Source organism: Neodiprion lecontei, chromosome 7 (assembly GCF_021901455.1).
Source record: "Neodiprion lecontei isolate iyNeoLeco1 chromosome 7, iyNeoLeco1.1, whole genome shotgun sequence".
NCBI lineage: Eukaryota > Metazoa > Arthropoda > Insecta > Hymenoptera > Diprionidae > Neodiprion > Neodiprion lecontei.
In genome coordinates, this window is record NC_060266.1 from 22,866,609 (window position 1) to 22,886,202 (window position 19,594).

Here is a 19,594-nt window from a genome sequence, read left to right on the forward strand (position 1 = left end):
AAAAGTTACAGCCAAAAAACGAGAACCTGTGTTTTCGACATTTTTCAGCAGGTGCTTTTTCCTTCGTAACTTCTCTCCTGTTGATCCCACGCTCTTTTCGCTGCGTTTTCTGGGTTCCCAGGGGTCCAATTAGTCAGGATAGGGTCATACAAAACGATTCTGAGACTTAAAATTTTTGGTCGAAAAATGACGAAAAAGTAAGGCTAACCCCTTTGCATTTTTTGCGAAAATTTTCGCGATTTTGAAAAGTGCTGAAATAAAATAATTGTTGCACTATTCCGACGTGATTTTGCGAGAGAAATCGACTGGGCGCAGTCCCAATACGCTGCGATCAATGAATCAAAAGTTACAGCCAAAAAACGAGAACCTGTGTTTTCGACATTTTTCAGCAGGTGCTTTTTCCTTCGTAACTCCTCTCCTGTTGATCCCACGCTCTTTTCGCTGCGTTTTCTGAGTTCCCAGGGGTCCAATTAGTCGAGATAGGGTCATACAAAACGGTTCTGAGACCCAAAATTTTTGGTCGAAAAATGAAGAAAAAGTAAGGCTAACCCCTTTGCATTTTTGGCGAAAATTTTCGCAATTCTGAAAAGTGCTGGAATAAAATAATTGTGGCACTATTTCGACGTAATTTTGAGAGAGAAATCGATTGGGCGCAGTTCCAACACGCTGCGATCAACGCATCAGAAGTTAGAGCCGAAAAACGAGAACCTGTGTTTTCGACATTTTTCAGCAGGTGCTTTTTCCTTCGTAACTTCTCTCCTGTTGATCCCACGCTCTTTTCGCTGCGTTTTCTGGGTTCCCAGGGGTCCAATTAGTCAGAATAGGGTCATACAGAACGATTCTGAGTCCCAAAATTTTTGGTCGAAAAATGAAGAAAAAGTAAGGCTAACCCCTTTGCATTTTTTGCGAAAATTTTCGCGATTTTGAAAAGTGCTGGAATAGAATAATTGTTGAACTATTCCGACGTAATCTTGAGAGAGAAATCGATTGGGCGCAGTTCCAACACGCTGCGATCAACGCATCAGAAGTTAGAGCCGAAAAACGAGAACCTGTGTTTTCGACATTTTTCAGCAGGTGCTTTTTCCTTCGTAACTTCTCTCCTGTTGATCCCACGCTCTTTTCGCTGCGTTTTCTGAGTTCCCAGGGGTCCAATTAGTCGAGATAGGGTCATACAAAACGATTCTGAGACCCCAAATTTTTGGTCGAAAAATGAAGAAAAAGTAAGGCTAACCCCTTTGCATTTTTGGCGAAAATTTTCGCAATTCTGAAAAGTGCTGGAATAAAATAATTGTGGCACTATTCCGACGTAATTTTAAGAGAGAAATCGATTGTGCGCAGTTCCAACACGCTGCGATCAACGCATCAGAAGTTCGAGCCGAAAAACGAGAACCTGTGTTTTCGACGTTTTTCAGCAGGTGCTTTTTCCTTCGTAACTTCTCTCCTGTTGATCCCACGCTCTTTTCGCTGCGTTTTCTGAGTTCCCAGGGGTCCAATTAGTCGAGATAGGGTCATACAAAACGATTCTGAGACCCAAAATTTTTGGTCGAAAAATGAAGAAAAAGTAAGGCTAACCCCTTTGCAGTTTTGGCGAAAATTTTCGCAATTCTGAAAAGTGCTGGAATAAAATAATTGTGGCACTATTCCGACGTAATTTTAAGAGAGAAATCGATTGTGCGCAGTTCCAACACGCTGCGATCAACGCATCAGAAGTTAGAGCCGAAAAACGAGAACCTGTGTTTTCGACATTTTTCAGCAGGTGCTTTTTCCTTCGTAACTCCTCTCCTGTTGATCCCACGCTCTTTTCGCTGCGTTTTCTGAGTTCCCAGGGGTCCAATTAGTCGAGATAGGGTCATACAAAACGATTCTGAGACCCAAAATTTTTGGTCGAAAAATGAAGAAAAAGTAAGGCTAACCCCTTTGCATTTTTGGCGGAAATTTTCGCAATTCTGAAAAGTGCTGGAATATAATAATTGTGGCACTATTCCGACGTAATTTTGAGAGAGAAATCGATTGGGCGCAGTTCCAACACGCTGCGATCAACGCATCAGAAGTTAGAGCCGAAAAACGAGAACCTGTGTTTTCGACATTTTTCAGCAGGTGCTTTTTCCTTCGTAACTCCTCTCCTGTTGATCCCACGCTCTTTTCGCTGCGTGTTCTGAGTTCCCAGGGGTCCAATTAGTCGAGATAGGGTCATACAAAACGATTCCGAGTCCCAAAATTTTTGGTCGAAAAATGAAGAAAAAGTAAGGCTAACCCCTTTGCATTTTTTGCGAAAATTTTCGCGATTTTGAAAAGTGCTAAAATAAAATAATTGTTGAACTATTCCGACGTAATTTTGCGAGAGAAATCGATTGGGCGCAGTTCCAACACGCTGCGATCAACGCATCAAAAGTTACAGCCAAAAAACGAGAACCTGTGTTTTCGACATTTTTCAGCAGGTGCTTTTACCTTCGTAACTTCTCTCCTGTTGATCCCACGCTCTTTTCGCTGCGTTTTCTGAGTTCCCAGGGGTCCAATTAGTCAGAATAGGGTCATACAAAACGATTCTGAGACCCAAAGTTTTTGGTCGAAAAATGACGGAAAAGTAAGGCTAACCCCTTTGCATTTTTGGCGAAAATTTTCGCAATTCTGAAAAAGTGCTGGAATAAAATAATTGTGGCACTATTCCGACGTAATTTTGAGAGAGAAATCGATTGGGCGCAGTTCCAACACGCTGCGATCAACGCATCAAAAGTTACAGCCAAAAAACGAGAACCTGTGTTTTCGACATTTTTCAGCAGGTGCTTTTTCCTTCGTAACTCCTCTCCTGTTGATCCCACGCTCTTTTCGCTGCGTTTTCTGAGTTCCCAGGGGTCCAATTAGTCGAGATAGGGTCATACAAAACGATTCTGAGACCCAAAATTTTTGGTCGAAAAATGAAGAAAAACTAAGGCTAACCCCTTTGCATTTTTGGCGAAAATTTTCGCAATTCTGAAAAGTGCTGGAATAAAATAATTGTGGCACTATTCCGACGTAATTTTGAGAGAGAAATCGATTGGGCGCAGTTCCAACACGCTGCGATCAACTTATCAGAAGTTAGAGCCGAAAAACGAGAACCTGTGTTTTCGACATTTTTCAGCAGGTGCTTTTTCCTTCGTAACTTCTCTCCTGTTGATCCCACGCTCTTTTCGCTGCGTTTTCTGGGTTCCCAGGGGTCCAATTAGTCAGGATAGGGTCATACAAAACGATTCTGAGACTTAAAATTTTTGGTCGAAAAATGACGAAAAAGTAAGGCTAACCCCTTTGCATTTTTTGCGAAAATTTTCGCGATTTTGAAAAGTGCTGAAATAAAATAATTGTTGCACTATTCCGACGTGATTTTGCGAGAGAAATCGACTGGGCGCAGTCCCAATACGCTGCGATCAATGAATCAAAAGTTGCAGCCAAAAAACGAGAACCTGTGTTTTCGACATTTTTCAGCAGGTGCTTTTTCCTTCGTAACTCCTCTCCTGTTGATCCCACGCTCTTTTCGCTGCGTTTTCTGAGTTCCCAGGGGTCCAATTAGTCGAGATAGGGTCATACAAAACGATTCTGAGACCCAAAATTTTTGGTCGAAAAATGAAGAAAAAGTAAGGCTAACCCCTTTGCATTTTTGGCGAAAATTTGCGCAATTCTGAAAAGTGCTGGAATAAAATAATTGTGGCACTATTTCGACGTAATTTTGAGAGAGAAATCGATTGGGCGCAGTTCCAACACGCTGCGATCAACGCATCAGAAGTTAGAGCCGAAAAACGAGAACCTGTGTTTTCGACATTTTTCAGCAGGTGCTTTTTCCTTCGTAACTTCTCTCCTGTTGATCCCACGCTCTTTTCGCTGCGTTTTCTGGGTTCCCAGGGGTCCAATTAGTCAGAATAGGGTCATACAGAACGATTCTGAGTCCCAAAATTTTTGGTCGAAAAATGAAGAAAAAGTAAGGCTAACCCCTTTGCATTTTTTGCGAAAATTTTCGCGATTTTGAAAAGTGCTGAAATAAAATAATTGTTGAACTATTCCGACGTAATTTTGAGAGAGAAATCGATTGGGCGCAGTTCCAACACGCTGCGATCAACGCATCAGAAGTTAGAGCCGAAAAACGAGAACCTGTGTTTTCGACATTTTTCAGCAGGTGCTTTTTCCTTCGTAACTTCTCTCCTGTTGATCCCACGCTCTTTTCGCTGCGTTTTCTGAGTTCCCAGGGGTCCAATTAGTCGAGATAGGGTCATACAAAACGATTCTGAGACCCAAAATTTTTGGTCGAAAAATGAAGAAAAAGTAAGGCTAACCCCTTTGCATTTTTGGCGAAAATTTTCGCAATTCTGAAAAGTGCTGGAATAAAATAATTGTGGCACTATTCCGACGTAATTTTAAGAGAGAAATCGATTGTGCGCAGTTCCAACACGCTGCGATCAACGCATCAGAAGTTAGAGCCGAAAAACGAGAACCTGTGTTTTCGACATTTTTCAGCAGGTGCTTTTTCCTTCGTAACTCCTCTCCTGTTGATCCCACGCTCTTTTCGCTGCGTTTTCTGAGTTCCCAGGGGTCCAATTAGTCGAGATAGGGTCATACAAAACGATTCTGAGACCCAAAATTTTTGGTCGAAAAATGAAGAAAAAGTAAGGCTAACCCCTTTGCATTTTTGGCGAAAATTTTCGCAATTCTGAAAAGTGCTGGATTAAAATAATTGTGGCACTATTCCGACGTAATTTTAAGAGAGAAATCGATTGTGCGCAGTTCCAACACGCTGCGATCAACGCATCAGAAGTTAGAGCCGAAAAACGAGAACCTGTGTTTTCGACATTTTTCAGCAGGTGCTAATTCCTTCGTAACTCCTCTCCTGTTGATCCCACGCTCTTTTCGCTGCGTTTTCTGGGTTCCCAGGGGTCCAATTAGTCAGGATAGGGTCATACAAAACGATTCTGGGACCCAAAATTTTTGGTCGGAAAATGACGAAAAAGTAAGGCTAACCCCTTTGCACTTTTTGCGAAAATTTTCGCGATTTTGAAAAGTGCTGAAATAAAATAATTGTTGCACTATTCCGACGTGATTTTGCGAGAGTAATCGATTGGGCGCAGTTCCAACACGCTGCGATCAACGCATCAGAAGTTAGAGCCGAAAAACGAGAACCTGTGTTTTCGACATTTTTCAGCAGGTGCTTTTTCCTTCGTAACTTCTCTCCTGTTGATCCCACGCTCTTTTCGCTGCGTTTTCTGAGTTCCCAGGAGTCCAATTAGTCGAGATAGGGTCATACAAAACGATTCTGAGACCCAAAATTTTTGGTCGAAAAATGAAGAAAAAGTAAGGCTAACCCCTTTGCATTTTTGGCGAAAATTTTCGCAATTCTGAAAAGTGCTGGAATAAAATAATTGTGGCACTATTCCGACGTAATTTTGAGAGAGAAATCGATTGGGCGCAGTTCCAACACGCTGCGATCAACGCATCAGAAGTTAGAGCCGAAAAACGAGAACCTGTGTTTTCGACATTTTTCAGCAGGTGCTTTTTCCTTCGTAACTCCTCTCCTGTTGATCCCACGCTCTTTTCGCTGCGTGTTCTGAGTTCCCAGGGGTCCAATTAGTCGAGATAGGGTCATACAAAACGATTCTGAGTCCCAAAATTTTTGGTCGAAAAATGAAGAAAAAGTAAGGCTAACCCCTTTGCATTTTTTGCGAAAATTTTCGCGATTTTGAAAAGTGCTGGAATAAAATAATTGTTGAACTATTCCGACGTGATTTTGCGAGAGAAATCGACTGGGCGCAGTCCCAATACGCTGCGATCAATGAATCAAAAGTTACAGCCAAAAAACGAGAACCTGTGTTTTCGACATTTTTCAGCAGGTGCTTTTTCCTTCGTAACTCCTCTCCTGTTGATCCCACGCTCTTTTCGCTGCGTTTTCTGAGTTCCCAGGGGTCCAATTAGTCGAGATAGGGTCATACAAAACGATTCTGAGACCCAAAATTTTTGGTCGAAAAATGAAGAAAAAGTAAGGCTAACCCCTTTGCATTTTTGGCGAAAATTTTCGCAATTCTGAAAAGTGCTGGAATAAAATAATTGTGGCACTATTTCGACGTAATTTTGAGAGAGAAATCGATTGTGCGCAGTTCCAACACGCTGCGATCAACGCATCAGAAGTTAGAGCCGAAAAACGAGAACCTGTGTTTTCGACATTTTTCAGCAGGTGCTTTTTCCTTCGTAACTTCTCTCCTGTTGATCCTACGCTCTTTTCGCTGCGTTTTCTGAGTTCCCAGGGGTTCAATTAGTCGAGATAGGGTCATACAGAACGATTCTGAGACCCAAAAATTTTGGTCGAAAAATGAGGAAAAAGTAAGGCTAACCCCTTTGCATTTTTTGCGAAAATTTTCGCGATTTTGAAAAGTGCTGAAATAAAATAATTGTTGCACTACTCCGACGTGATTTTGCGAAAGAAATCGACTGGGCGCAGTCCCAATACGCTGCGATTAATGAATCAAAAGTTACAGCCAAAAAACGAGAACCTGTGTTTTCGACATTTTTCAGCAGGTGCTAATTCCTTCGTAACTTCTCTCCTGTTGATCCCACGCTCTTTTCGCTGCGTTTTCTGAGTTCCTAGGGGTCCAATCAGTCAGAATAGGGTCATACAAAACGGTTCTAAGACCCAAAATTTTTGGTCGAAAAATGAAGAAAAAGTAAGGCTAACCCCTTTGCATTTTTGGCGAAAATTTTCGCGATTTTGAAAAGTGCTGAAATAAAATAATTGTTGAACTATTCCGACGTAATTTTGAGAGAGAAATCGATTGGGCGCAGTTCCAACACGCTGCGATCAACGCATCAGAAGTTAGAGCCGAAAAACGAGAACCTGTGTTTTCGACATTTTTCAGCAGGTGCTTTTTCCTTCGTAACTTCTCTCCTGTTGATCCCACGCTCTTTTCGCTGCGTTTTCTGGGTTCCCAGGGGTCCAATTAGTCAGGATAGGGTCATACAAAACGATTCTGAGACCCAAAATTTTTGGTCGAAAAATGACGAAAAAGTAAGGCTAACCCCTTTGCATTTTCTGCGAAAATTCTCGCGATTTTGAAAAGTGCTGAAATAAAATAATTGTTGCACTATTCCGACGTAATTTTGCGAGAGAAATCGACTGGGCGCAGTCCCAATACGCTGCGATCAATGAATCAAAAGTTACAGCCAAAAAACGAGAACCTGTGTTTTCGACATTTTTCAGCAGGTGCTAATTCCTTCGTAACTCCTCTCCTGTTGATCCCACGCTCTTTTCGCTGCGTTTTCTGAGTTCCCAGGGGTCCAATTAGTCGAGATAGAGTCATACAAAACGATTCTGAGACCCAAATCTTTTGGTCGAAAAATGAAGAAAAAGTAAGGCTAACCCCTTTGCATTTTTTGCGAAAATTTTCGCGATTTTGAAAAGTGCTAAAATGAAATAATTGTTGAACTATTCCGACGTAATTTTGCGAGAGAAATCGATTGGGCGCAGTTCCAACACGCTGCGATCAACGCATCAAAACTTACAGGCAAAAAACGAGAACCTGTGTTTTCGACATTTTTCAGCAGGTGCTTTTTCCTTCGTAACTTCTCTCCTGTTGATCCGACGCTCTTTTCGCTGCGTTTTCTGAGTTCCCAGGGGTCCAATTAGTCAGAATAGGGTCATACAAAACGATTCTGAGACCCAAAATTTTTGGTCGAAAAATGAAGAAAAAGTAAGGCTAACCCCTTTGCATTTTTGGCGAAAATTTTCGCAATTCTGAAAAGTGCTGGAATAAAATAATTGTGGCACTATTCCGACGTAATTTTGAGAGAGAAATCGATTGGGCGCAGTTCCAACACGCTGCGATCAACGCATTAGAAGTTAGAGCCGAAAAACGAGAACCTGTGTTTTCGACATTTTTCAGCAGGTGCTTTTTCCTTCGTAACTTCTCTCCTGTTGATCCCACGCTCTTTTCGCTGCGTTTTCTGGGTTCCCAGGGGTCCAATTAGTCAGGATAGGGTCATACAAAACGATTCTGAGACCCAAAATTTTTGGTCGAAAAATGACGAAAAAGTAAGGCTAACCCCTTTGCATTTTTTGCGAAAATTCTCGCGATTTTGAAAAGTGCTGAAATAAGATAATTGTTGAACTATTCCGACGTAATTTTGAGAGAGAAATCGACTGGGCGCAGTCCCAATACGCTGCGATCGATGAATCAAAAGTTACAGCCAAAAAACGAGAACCTGTGTTTTCGACATTTTTCAGCAGGTGCTTTTTCCTTCGTAACTCCTCTCCTGTTGATCCCACGCTCGTCTCGCTGCGTTTTCTGAGTTCCCAGGGGTCCAATTAGTCGAGATAGGGTCATACAAAACGATTCTGAGTCCCAAAATTTTTGGTCGAAAAATGAAGAAAAAGTAAGGCTAACGCCTTTGCATTTTTTGCGAAAATTTTCGCGATTTTGAAAAGTGCTGAAATAAAATAATTGTTGCACCATTCCGACGTGATTTTGCGAGAGAAATCGACTGGGCGCAGTTCCAACACGCTGCGATCAACGCATCAGAAGTTAGAGCCGAAAAACGAGAACCTGTGTTTTCGACATTTTTCAGCAGGTGCTTTTTCCTTCGTAACTTCTCTCCTGTTGATCCCACGCTCTTTTCGCTGCGTTTTCTGGGTTCCCAGGGGTCCAATTAGTCAGGATAGGGTCATACAAAACGATTCTGAGACCCAAAATTTTTGGTCGAAAAATGACGAAAAAGTAAGGCTAACCCCTTTGCATTTTTTGCGAAAATTTTCGCGATTTTGAAAAGTGCTGAAATAAAATAATTGTCGCACTATTCCGACGTGATTTTGCGAGAGAAATCGACTGGGCGCAGTCCCAATACGCTGCGATCAATGAATCAAAAGTTACAGCCAAAAAACGAGAACCTGTGTTTTCGACATTTTTCAGCAGGTGCTAATTCCTTCGTAACTCCTCTCCTGTTGATCCCACGCTCTTTTCGCTGCGTTTTCTGAGTTCCCAGGGGTTCAATTAGTCGAGATAGGGTCATACAGAACGATTCTGAGACCCAAAAATTTTGGTCGAAAAATGAGGAAAAAGTAAGGCTAACCCCTTTGCATTTTTTGCGAAAATTTTCGCGATTTTGAAAAGTGCTGAAATAAAATAATTGTTGCACTACTCCGACGTGATTTTGCGAAAGAAATCGACTGGGCGCAGTCCCAATACGCTGCGATTAATGAATCAAAAGTTACAGCCAAAAAACGAGAACCTGTGTTTTCGACATTTTTCAGCAGGTGCTAATTCCTTCGTAACTTCTCTCCTGTTGATCCCACGCTCTTTTCGCTGCGTTTTCTGAGTTCCTAGGGGTCCAATCAGTCAGAATAGGGTCATACAAAACGGTTCTGAGACCCAAAATTTTTGGTCGAAAAATGAAGAAAAAGTAAGGCTAACCCCTTTGCATTTTTGGCGAAAATTTTCGCAATTCTGAAAAGTGCTGGAATGAAATAATTGTGGCACTATTTCGACGTAATTTTGAGAGAGAAATCGATTGGGCGCAGTTCCAACACGCTGCGATCAACGCATCAGAAGTTAGCGCCGAAAAACGAGAACCTGTGTTTTCGACATTTTTCAGCAGGTGCTTTTTCCTTCGTAACTTCTCTCCTGTTGATCCCACGCTCTTTTCGCTGCGTTTTCTGGGTTCCCAGGGGTCCAATTAGTCAGGATAGGGTCATACAAAACGATTCTGAGACCCAAAATTTTTGGTCGAAAAATGACGAAAAAGTAAGGCTAACCCCTTTGCATTTTTTGCGAAAATTTTCGCGATTTTTAAAAGTGCTGAAATAAAATAATTGTTGCACTATTCCGACGTGATTTTGCGAGAGAAATCGACTGGGCGCAGTCCCAATACGCTGCGATCAATGAATCAAAAGTTACAGCCAAAAAACGAGAACCTGTGTTTTCGACATTTTTCAGCAGGTGCTTTTTCCTTCGTAACTCCTCTCCTGTTGATCCCACGCTCGTCTCGCTGCGTTTTCTGAGTTCCCAGGGGTCCAATTAGTCGAGATAGGGTCATACAAAACGATTCTGAGTCCCAAAATTTTTGGTCGAAAAATGAAGAAAAAGTAAGGCTAACGCCTTTGCATTTTTTGCGAAAATTTTCGCGATTTTGAAAAGTGCTGAAATAAAATAATTGTTGCACCATTCCGACGTGATTTTGCGAGAGAAATCGACTGGGCGCAGTTCCAACACGCTGCGATCAACGCATCAGAAGTTAGAGCCGAAAAACGAGAACCTGTGTTTTCGACATTTTTCAGCAGGTGCTTTTTCCTTCGTAACTTCTCTCCTGTTGATCCCACGCTCTTTTCGCTGCGTTTTCTGGGTTCCCAGGGGTCCAATTAGTCAGGATAGGGTCATACAAAACGATTCTGAGACCCAAAATTTTTGGTCGAAAAATGACGAAAAAGTAAGGCTAACCCCTTTGCATTTTTTGCGAAAATTTTCGCGATTTTGAAAAGTGCTGAAATAAAATAATTGTCGCACTATTCCGACGTGATTTTGCGAGAGAAATCGACTGGGCGCAGTCCCAATACGCTGCGATCAATGAATCAAAAGTTACAGCCAAAAAACGAGAACCTGTGTTTTCGACATTTTTCAGCAGGTGCTAATTCCTTCGTAACTCCTCTCCTGTTGATCCCACGCTCTTTTCGCTGCGTTTTCTGAGTTCCCAGGGGTTCAATTAGTCGAGATAGGGTCATACAGAACGATTCTGAGACCCAAAAATTTTGGTCGAAAAATGAGGAAAAAGTAAGGCTAACCCCTTTGCATTTTTTGCGAAAATTTTCGCGATTTTGAAAAGTGCTGAAATAAAATAATTGTTGCACTACTCCGACGTGATTTTGCGAAAGAAATCGACTGGGCGCAGTCCCAATACGCTGCGATTAATGAATCAAAAGTTACAGCCAAAAAACGAGAACCTGTGTTTTCGACATTTTTCAGCAGGTGCTAATTCCTTCGTAACTTCTCTCCTGTTGATCCCACGCTCTTTTCGCTGCGTTTTCTGAGTTCCTAGGGGTCCAATCAGTCAGAATAGGGTCATACAAAACGGTTCTGAGACCCAAAATTTTTGGTCGAAAAATGAAGAAAAAGTAAGGCTAACCCCTTTGCATTTTTGGCGAAAATTTTCGCAATTCTGAAAAGTGCTGGAATGAAATAATTGTGGCACTATTTCGACGTAATTTTGAGAGAGAAATCGATTGGGCGCAGTTCCAACACGCTGCGATCAACGCATCAGAAGTTAGCGCCGAAAAACGAGAACCTGTGTTTTCGACATTTTTCAGCAGGTGCTTTTTCCTTCGTAACTTCTCTCCTGTTGATCCCACGCTCTTTTCGCTGCGTTTTCTGGGTTCCCAGGGGTCCAATTAGTCAGGATAGGGTCATACAAAACGATTCTGAGACCCAAAATTTTTGGTCGAAAAATGACGAAAAAGTAAGGCTAACCCCTTTGCATTTTTTGCGAAAATTTTCGCGATTTTTAAAAGTGCTGAAATAAAATAATTGTTGCACTATTCCGACGTGATTTTGCGAGAGAAATCGACTGGGCGCAGTCCCAATACGCTGCGATCAATGAATCAAAAGTTACAGCCAAAAAACGAGAACCTGTGTTTTCGACATTTTTCAGCAGGTGCTTTTTCCTTCGTAACTTCTCTCCTGTTGATCCCACGCTCTTTTCGCTGCGTTTTCTGAGTTCCCAGGGGTCCAATTAGTCAGAATAGGGTCATACAAAACGATTCTGAGACCCAAAATTTTTGGTCGAAAAATGACGAAAAAGTAAGGCTAACCCCTTTGCATTTTTTGCGAAAATTTTCGCGATTTTGAAAAGTGCTGAAATAAAATAATTGTTGCACTATTCCGACGTGATTTTGCGAGAGAAATCGACTGGGCGCAGTCCCAATACGCTGCGATCAATGAATCAAAAGTTACAGCCAAAAAACGAGAACCTGTGTTTTCGACATTTTTCAGCAGGTGCTTTTTCCTTCGTAACTTCTCTCCTGTTGATCCCACGCTCTTTTCGCTGCGTTTTCTGAGTTCCCAGGGGTCCAATTAGTCAGAATAGGGTCATACAAAACGATTCTGAGACCCAAAATTTTTGGTCGAAAAATGAAGAAAAAGTAAGGCTAATGTTACGTGGGGGTGAGGGTGTACTGAGCGGTGGTAGTTAATGATTAATTGAATAATCGAGCTCCCACGTAACGACAATGAATAATTATTAAAACTAAGAGAAGACCTACCTTTCGATAAGCCGGTAATTTGTAGGATCGTGTTGCTATAGTCCTGTACAGGTCTGTGAGGTTTGTTTAAATCGTTGAGGCAATTTTATAATAAAGAAAGTGGGAAAAAGGTCGTTCAAAATAAATGTTTAATATGATTCAACTGGTAAAAGATGAAGTATATTCTGTTTCTGTATATGAGCCGAAAATAACAATTTATAAAGTGTTCAAGTTCATACAAATCGTGTGTTATAATATTCTAAAGGGATATTATTATTTGGTACCAGGAACATCTACTCTGAACGATGGTTAACTAGCTGGTCGTGATTATTGGATTGTATCTCTCTTTTTAGATTATCTTGAATCAATTATATATATATTATAGTTAAGTCTTATTCGTTAATTCTTGGAAACAATAAGTACGATTTAATTGGGGGTAGTGAAGCTAGCCACCAATTCTAGACTTGATTTTGAATGAAAATTACTGAAGTAGATTTTGATTATAAAGGTGAAACAAGAATTCGTTTAATTTCGAAGATTAACACTCGGATTGACTTAGCTTTAGGTGAATCGGTCGACGAGATTGAGAGCCGTCGGATCGTGTCGGTCTGCGTCGGTAGAATGCTGGACCAGGAGCCTCACCTCAAGTTTGGAAGAGTTGATCAATCGAACGGTGTTAAACGTCGGTCACTTAGTCTTTTAGATTTGGAATTATATTTAAGATTACCTGATTCGATTGAATCAGGGCCGAACTCAGTTTAATTATGGAAAATGGAACTGCATAAAAATGTCTATTCACAGAAAAGATGAGATTTAGTAAAGAACAGAAAAGATGGAAATGTAGAAGAAAGTGAGTCTCTTGCAGCTAATAGAATAACTGAATGCTCGAATTTAACGAATTAGCGCGAGACTTTAGGCCGGTCACAACTAAGATTTTCCGAACGCTACTATTGCTCGAGAGGGCTAATCCGGGTTTACGTCCACGCACTTCGCGACTTGACAGACGTAAGACATGGCTGCTTGGGCCAGAGGGTATTAATAGGGAAAAATCTGCAGTTGCAACAAGTTGCAACAGTAATTAGCCAATTAAGTGCGGGGGCGACCTCCCGGTGTCCAAATCTACACGGTCAGCGTTAGTTCGCGTCATTCGATGGTATTCCGACGATTCTCAATCTCGTCACTTATACGTACAAGATGTTAACAGAAGGTATCTTAAGATAATTCTCACGCATTCATCCACACATCTTAACAAAGAATCTATTTTAATTTGAGGGTTCCAAAGGTAGTGGTTTATCCTAATTATTGATGATAATTTTGACTTAAAAAGAGAGATATTCCCGGGCTGAGCGCCGCTGTTACTAGGTCAGTAATTTTATAACGCGATTCCTGGTGTCAGCAAATAAGATACAATGTCAGCGGATGCCGAGGACTGTACGTGACCCTATTAGAATATGAGATTGTTATGAAATAATTAAAGAAATGAAATGAAATGGAATTTTGAAAAAGGTACGCCAAGGCAGTACGTCGGGGCGTAACATCCCTCCCCACTTAGAAACCATCAACGTCCCCGTTGATGAATAGTTAAAGGCCAGTAGGTATATGAAAATTGAGAGTCATCAAAATGATAATGTATGTGTGTGTGTGTGTGTGTGTGTGTGTGTGTGTGTGTGTGTGTGTGTGTGTGTGACAATAATATTATATAGATATATAAACAAATTTCAGGTCGGCGGGAGAGTAGCTCTCTGTGATCAGTAAACTGGTCAGCCGGCCTTCACATTAAGGACAACTACATCTTAGGCTAACGTAAGGGAGTAATATCATGATTAGAGGTGGAATATCTTAGAACATTGTGACAATCGTTGCTACCGCAATTTAGGATGTAAGGTCGGCGGGAGAATAACTCTCTATGATCAGTGAGACTGGTCAGCCGAGTTCTTCATAGCGAAAATGACTTATGCGAAACGTTGGTGGAACGGCTAGTATGTTCTGCGTTGGTTGACATTTGGCTTTGGCGCTGGTGCACATCAGGTGTACCGTGTCCTCTGATTGGTGAGCGAGGTCTGGATGCTCGGCTAGTTGGAGAGCCTTACGCCTTGGTAGTGGCCGGATTCCGTGCATTCAGATCTTTGCGGTGGGCCCAGTATTATGTGACCCACTGACAGTCGTAGTCGTATGTGTACCCTCGTAGCGGATACTCATTAATAGGTTGACGAACAGGAATCCTGGCAGTACTTTGAAGTGCTGCCTTGTTTTGGCATCTGGGTTCCTTTGGAGTAGTGCATTCTGGACCCAAACAGCTCATCGACTGCATTCAGCCACTCGAACTCGCCTTTTCTCCTGTTAGGTTTTGTAAAAGTTTTCACCAAATTGCCATTTACCTTAAATAATTGCCGAAGTTCCAATGGTCATTTTTTTTTTTTTTTTAATATACTGTAGCATTTTTAACGTTAATTTGGAATGAAAGGAATTTGAAAGAAAGGAAAGGTTTCAAGGTTAACATCACACTGAGTTGATCCATTCAGAAGCTTCTGAACGAACTCTAAGGGCAGATCAAGTTCATCGCTGAACTTCCCTCTTAGGTGTTAGACTTCAAACTTAGAGCTAGTTACAGTTGAATATCCCTCGTTGCGGTTGGTCACGCCCCATCCGTTAGCGTTAAGCTTAAAATTACTTAGAAATATCCCAGTATTGTTGGTAAATGATGTGATCATGTAGTCTTCCAAGTTCGTTTCCCTCAATATCCAAAATCCGATAATTAATAAGGTAAATTCCCCTAATGAATCCATGGTATTCTTCCTCCTTATTTCCTCGAAAATGAATGTTCATTACTCCCCATCTCTTATTTGTAGTCGCATTAATCAGTCTACAATGCGTTCCATCAGTAAGCCAATTCGAGTTTGTCTACGTGTTTAACGAATCTTTCACCGTTGTTACCTTCTAATACTACATTATTGTTTTCCAAGACTTTAACAATTCTATATGGACCTTGGTATCGCTTGCTAAATTTTCCTTTTCTAGCTTCTATTTGTACGCGTACCATGTCTCCTGCTTTGCCTTTGAACGGATGTACTGTCCGATCGTAATACATTTTCGACCTTTCCTTCGCCTGCACTAAGTTGGTCGCAGCCAAGGCCTGCATTTCGTTTAATCTGATCATTAGGTCTTCAAGATACGAGTTGTACGTTAAACGGTTTTCATCAGTATCAAACGAAGCTGGACAGCGCGCTATTCTTCCGAAAACTAGCTCATACGGTGTGAAGTTTGTAGCTTCATGAACTGCCGTATTGTATGAAAACATAGCAAATTGAACTAGTTCATCCCAATTGTCAAACTCATCAATATAATGTTTAATGTACTCTGTTAAAACAATATGACTACGTTCTAATGCGCCATTTGATTGTGGTCGATAACTGGAAGTGGTAATATGTTTAATTTTGAAAAGTTTAGCTAATTCTTGTAATAGTTTATTTACGAAACTTGTTCCTCGATCTGTTAGAATGGTTTTAGGCGATCCAAATTGCAAAATCAGATGTTTTACCATTGCGTGAGCCACAGTCTCAGCTCTTATATCGGGAATAGGCACAGCGATACAAAATTTTGTCAAATTATCCTGCATAGTTAAGATATGCTTGTTGCCACTAGGGGTCTGCGGAAGTGGACCTACTGTATCTAGCGAAATTTTCTCAAACGGCTCAGATGGAGTGTCCGTTATTAGCATTGGCTCTCTAGTCTTTACGCGAACTAGCTTTTGTTCTTGACAGCTTTCGCATCTCCGAATGAAATTACTGATATCCTCTCTCATTCGTGGCCAATAAAATCTTTCGCGGATTCTTCGATATGTTTTGGTCACGCCTTTGTGTCCTCCCATCAGTCCACTATGCATTTCCGAAATTATGCCCAGTCGTATTTCTGATGGTGGTATCTCGGTTATACCTGAACAGATTGTAATGTCTATGTCTTCGTCTTCAAAAATATCTATTAATAAATTTGAGATATCTATTGACAGTTCGTCAGTCATATCCCCTAATTTTGAAATTCTGAATGTTTTTATTTTCAAATCTAATAAAGTCGTTTTCAAATTTCCTAAAGCTACCTTGACGTTATGTAATTCAATTTTGTCAAAATGTTTTCTTTTAACTACGAGGCTAAATATGCTATATTTTCCCGTTTTTGTAATAATGACTTGGCCTAATTTTGGTTTTGCATCACGATGATCGTCTGCATTTATTAATTCCAAATCGTTTAATAGTCTGCTGACTGGTGTAGAAAATTCTGAATCTGTTGATATGAAATGTACATAATTGTCTTTTCTGTATGTCAAATTTTCACGACTGAATGAGATTCTATTCCCTGTATGGTAACCTATTTTTGGAAATTTTAATGGCGATACTGTTTCTAAATCTGGTGGTATACTTTCCGTGATTTCAATTCGCGTTGGTAAATCTCGGAATTCTAGTTGCGGCTGTAAACGCCTTGGCGTTTTGCTGACCTTGCTTTTTACTGAAATGTCCCCCGTCTCGTTCAACTCAGGTATCATATTCAAAGGATACGGGGTTGAGAGTGCTATTGGTCTGGGTGCGACTATAGGTGTTGGTAATGCCGATTTCTGCAAAGGTCGACTAACTACTGACTCATTCAAATTAGTTTGATTGGTGTTAGTCTGTCCAGCCTCGCTATTGTTTCCCTGATTTCTATTAACTTTTTCTAAAAATTTTTCAATTTTATTATTTAGTTCATCGTCATCCGTCTCATCATTTTCGTCGAGTACCTCACGAATGGTTTCGTCTAATTCTTCACCCTCTGATATATGGCCTGGTAACTCTACTTCATCTGCATCCGAGTTACTGGAGTTGTCTAGAAGACTCCTCTCGTGCAAGGTCTTGTCAAAGAGTTCAAATGAATCTTGCAACTCCTTCGGATTCAGATTACTTCTTTCGCGCAAAGATTTATTAAAGAGGTCAAATGATTTCCTCAATTCTTTAGGATCTATAGATAATTTAGCTTTACGACTCGCTTCTGTTTGCAAAAATACGTCATCATCCGAATCGCTATCTCTATCACGCGGTGATTTTAATTTTACTGTTATATTTTCAGGCTCAGAATCAGATTCAACGTCGTCGTCGTCAATCTGAACGTCTGTTTGTTCAGGTTGTTGTGTTCCCTGGGATGTAGTAGGTTGTTCAAGACCTAAATTCGGTAATACACTTCTTTGCCTCCGGTAGGCCGGCGGTTCGGAAGATTCATCGTCGGATGAGTCCTCAGAAACAGCTTGCCTACTTCCTGCTGTTGTCCTAGCTCTCGATCGAGTTCTTGTTGAGATCGCGTTCTCATCAGGCTCTATGGTAGTCTTTGTTTTTGGACAGAATGTTTCGTCAGCTGACTTTTTCCTTGGGATCGAGTCTGATTTTGCTAATGGTCGCTTTATTTTTGGAGCAGGTAATTTTGAAATTTTCGAATCGATGGGTAATATCTTCCATTGGTTCGGTTTAGTACTGACCTTCAAGTTTGACCCAGGGTTCATAATAGCAAATATCGTCTGGAGTTTTTGATTCTCTATTAATTTTAAATTTGTACAAGCAAAAATTTTGATTCCCGTTCCTCCAAAAATGAATCGTAACATGGTTCTTACTTTGTTCCATGCTAGTTTGTCTAGACCGCATCCCATTCTAGGTATTCTAACTGTTTTAACAGAGTCATCTTCTAAAATTTTCCGAAAATTGATCAGACTGAGGTACATGTCTTCATATTCTGGTTTGTCCCAAAAGTTTAATTTTGTCATAATGTAATAAATTTTCTGATCTGGCAGTTCTAATTTAGCTACTGAATGCATATCGGCTTGACTGCGAAGGTGTTCCGGTACCCCATACTTTTTCCTAAAATCGCTTGCTATACCGGAACTCATTTCAAGATCTACAGAAACGGTATGCGCATAATTGTCAAGTCTATCGAAAACGCTTTCGTGTACTTCAATAATGTTTGGATTTTCAATATCAGCTGTTCTAATTATTTTCAAATAGTCTGAATATTTTGGAAATGAGTCTACAGATTTAATTATTAGGTTGTCACTATCGTTTCCACTATCAGATGACTCCGACGATTGGGTAATACCGTCGGTAACAGGGACTGGATTGCGCGACAATGCATCTGCGTTACTGTTGAGTCGTCCAGCCTTGTGTTTGAATTCATACTCGTAATCTCGTAACTTGAGCCTCCATCGTATTAGTCGCTGCCCGGGATCTTTAATCGAGTCGATCCAGCGCAATGGCTCATGATCACTAACCAGTGTGAATTTTCGGCCATAAAGGTAAGGTCGAAAATGTAGTACGGCATATAGAGCTGCTAAACACTCTTTCTCAGTTGTAAAATAATTTTGTTCCGCTTTGCTCAGAGCACGAGACAGGTAGGCGACGGGCATGTCATAACCGTCCACTTCCTGGCTCAAAACGGCTCCGATTGCATAGTCGGATGCGTCGGTAGTTAACGTGAATTGTTTTTTGAAATTTGGGTACTGCAAGATAGGATATTGGCATAGATATTTCCTTAAAATTTTGAAACTTTTCTTTTGATCTTTTCCCCAAATAAATGGTGATTCTTTCTTTAATAGGTCTGTAAGAGGCCTAGCCTTTCCCGCAAAATCTTTAATAAAACGCCTGTAGTAACCGGCTAGTCCCAGAAATTGTCTAATGTTCTTAGGATTTTTAGGTTGTGGAAAATGTCGAACCGCGGTAATTTTCTTCGGGTCCGGTCTAACTCCTGATCTGCCAATAATATGGCCTAAATAAGCCACTTCTGTTTTTAGAAATTCACATTTATCTGGTTGTAACGTTAATCTAGCGTCTTTTAATTTGTTAAATAACCGGCGGATTTTCTTGCCGTGTTCTTCTAAATTCTTTGCATAAACTACGATGTCGTCTAAATAAACGAAAACTTCGACTCCTTGTAGTCCGCGTAATGTTCGATCCATTAATCTTTGAAATGTAGCGGGCGCGTTTTTAAGCCCTTCAGGCATTCTAAGATATTCGTAATGACCGTTTGGTGTTGTGAATGCGGTTTTTGCTCTATCTTGGGGGTCCATTTCAATTTGTTGGAAACCGCTGGCAAGATCGAAAGTTGAAAAATATCGCGCTTCACCGAGATGATCAAGAATGTCTGTAATGTTAGGTAATGGATACGCGTCCCCAATTGTCTTTTCATTCAATTTCCGAAAATCAATTACCATGCGCCATCGTTTTCTACCCGCAGAATCTGGTTTTTTGGGTACAATCCACACGGGTGAATTATACGGTGAATTTGAAGGAACTATTATTCCGTTGTCAATTTTAATTTTGATTTGGTTTTCAATCTCGGTTTTGTGAATTGGAG